The sequence below is a fragment of the Apteryx mantelli genome, unplaced genomic scaffold, assembly GCF_036417845.1.
Source record: "Apteryx mantelli isolate bAptMan1 unplaced genomic scaffold, bAptMan1.hap1 HAP1_SCAFFOLD_171, whole genome shotgun sequence".
Classification (NCBI taxonomy): Eukaryota; Metazoa; Chordata; class Aves; order Apterygiformes; family Apterygidae; genus Apteryx; species Apteryx mantelli.
This window is the reverse complement of record NW_027118524.1, coordinates 12,501-15,000: the sequence shown is the minus strand read 5'-3', so window position 1 is coordinate 15,000 and position 2,500 is coordinate 12,501. Positions and strand designations below refer to the sequence as shown.

The window sequence follows — 2,500 nt, the reverse complement described above, 5'->3', positions numbered from 1 at the left end:
TTTCCCCGAGTCTGCACTTAGGGGGACGAAGGCCCGGCCGCGCGGGGAAGAGGAGGCACCCTCTCCCCGGGGCACGGGCCTGCGAGGCGCCCCAGCCGCGCCACCCCGCACGGCGCGCGCCGCGCAGCGGTGGCCACCGCGCTCGGAGGGCGAGGAGGGCGGGCACAGGCGCGGCAAGGCACGCCGGCCGCGGCCGCTGCGGGCGGCCCGGCGCCGGAGCCCGGCGGGCAGGAAGACCGGGGCCGCCGGTGCACGCACCGGGGTCCCGGCTCCGCCGCCGACTCTCCGCCGCCGAGGCCGCCGCGCACCGCCGCCGCCGGCGCCGCCGCGCCTCCCCCGCCCCCCCACGCGCCCCCCCCGAGGGGCGGCACCGCTGCGCCAACGCGACAGCGGGGGTGACGATTGACCGCCAAGCGACGCTCAGACAGGCGTAGCCCCGGGAGGAACCCGGGGCCGCAAGTGCGTTCGAAGTGTCGATGATCAATGTGTCCTGCAATTCACATTAATTCTCGCAGCTAGCTGCGTTCTTCATCGACGCACGAGCCGAGTGATCCACCGCTAAGAGTTGTCTCGGTTTCGGTCCCCGCCGCGCGCGCGGGGGGACCGGGCAGCCTTCGGCAGCCCCTGAGGGCCCCCCCTCCGCTCCGCCTCCCTCCTCACGCCGACGCCGGCTGCTGAGCGAGGGACGGCCGAGAGCCAGAGAGAGGGGCTCGCCCCGCTGACCGTACGAGCACAGAGTGGGGGGGGAAAAAGGGAAAAGGAAAACCCGAACGAGAAGGGCGGGGAGCCCTCGCTCCCGACCTGGGACAACCCTTTGCTCGCTTCGAGTCCGGCCCAGGCGCCCAGGCTCGGCCCGGCCCGGCGGGGAGCAGCGCGCCGGCCGCGCCGCCTGCCTCGGGGACGCTGGGGGAGGGGGCGGCTCCCCGCGGACCCCCAGCGTCGGAGCCCGGCCGCCACCGGCAGCGGCACCGGCCGCTGCCCGCGCGCCCGCGGCCCACCGGCCCCGCGCTCCCCAGCTCCTCGCTCGCCTCGCCGGCCTCCGGCTCCGCCGTGGCCCCGAGGCGGCGCCCACGCCCGCGCGCGCGCACACACAGCCTCCCGGACGACACCACGCGCTCTCCCGTCCCTTCCGCGGACAGACGCCCGGCGGCGGGCGGGCGGGCAAGGCGGGACGGACGGGGACGGCGCCCGCTCTCCCCGTCTCCACGCGGAGAACGGGGGGGGCCGCCCCCGCCGCCCGCCTGCCGCCCGCCCGCCGCCCGGCGAAGCCGGGTTGGGCAGAGCGAGGCAGGCGCGCCGGATGGCGGAGTGCCGGCGGGTAGGGCGCCGCCGCCAGCGGCCACGGCGGCAGACCGAGAGCCCCGGCCAGGGAGGAGAGCGGATCGCGCCGAGGCGCGGCGTCCGCACCACCCGCGGTGGGTGGGGGCTCACCGTCCCGGCGAGAGCACGCGCTCGCGCCAGGGTCACGCGTTCGAGGCAGGCCGGCGCCAGCCGACCGCGCGGCGTCCCTCCGCCGAGACCAGACCGCGGAGAGAGGGGGCAGGGTACCCCTCTCCGTCCCGGCTGCCCGCAGGGCGAGCGCGGGGCGCGCCGGCTGGCATGGGGGGGCACGGCGCCCGCGCGCGCCGGCCCCCCGGCCCTCCGGCAGCACACCCGGCTGCCCCCCGGGTCGCATCGGGCCGCCCGAGTCTTTAAACCCCCGCCCGGCTCTCCCGCCGAGAACCCTCGGGCCCGGAGCCCGGGGCCCATGGCCATCCCTACCCGGGGCGGCTACCGGCGGCCGCGGTGGCCGGAGGCCCTCCGCTCCTCCCGCCACCCCGCCCCCCCCCTCGCCCGGCCCGCTCGCAGCACGGTCCCCGCGGCACGGCGCGGGGCGGCTGGAGCGGTGGGGGGGGGGAGAGAAAGGGAAAGCGGAAAGGGCGGGAGGGCACGGCCGGTGCGGCGCTCACGGCGCGGCGCCCGGGAGGAGCGAGCTGGCACACGGGACCACACGGGTGGGTCACCGAGGGGGGGCAGGAGGAGCGCGGACGCTAGGTACCTGGCCCTGGGGTGAGGGAAACGACCTGAAATCCCCGCGGGGGTGCCTCCCCCGCCGCCGCCCGCCGCCGGGCCGCCGCCGCCTCGCGGCGACGGCGGCAGCCTCGGCGGCAGCAGCGAGACGGGACGCGGAGGGGAAACCCGGCACCCGCCAGCCGGCTCCGGCGCCCCTCGGCGGAGCGTCCGCCCGCGGGGTGCGCCCGACACCCGCCGCCACGACCTCGTCCTCCTCCCGGGGCCCGGGGTTTCCCTCAGTAACCCGGCGCCCGGCGGCAGCTGCGCCCGGGAGGAGAGCCGTGGTTTGGGCCGCCCGCTCGGGCACGACCCGTCGCCTCGCGTGGCCTGGCGCGACGGCCCCCGCTCGGGGTCCGCCGCCGCCCGGCGCCCGCCCCGCGCGCCATCCCGGAACGCCTGTCCTCGCCGTCTCTGCAAGACGGGCTGCTCCGCCGCAGCCCGCCGCGGG

The 2,500-nt window shown here is 79.5% G+C and overlaps 1 non-coding gene across 1 annotated transcript; it reads right to left on the bottom strand.

Moving 5' to 3' along the window:
• Positions 1 to 414: 414 nt before the first annotated feature.
• Positions 415 to 567, bottom strand: LOC136995877 (5.8S ribosomal RNA). The gene has a single exon (XR_010887397.1). It is a non-coding gene; the product is annotated as a 5.8S ribosomal RNA (ribosomal RNA).
• Positions 568 to 2,500: the final 1,933 nt, after the last annotated feature.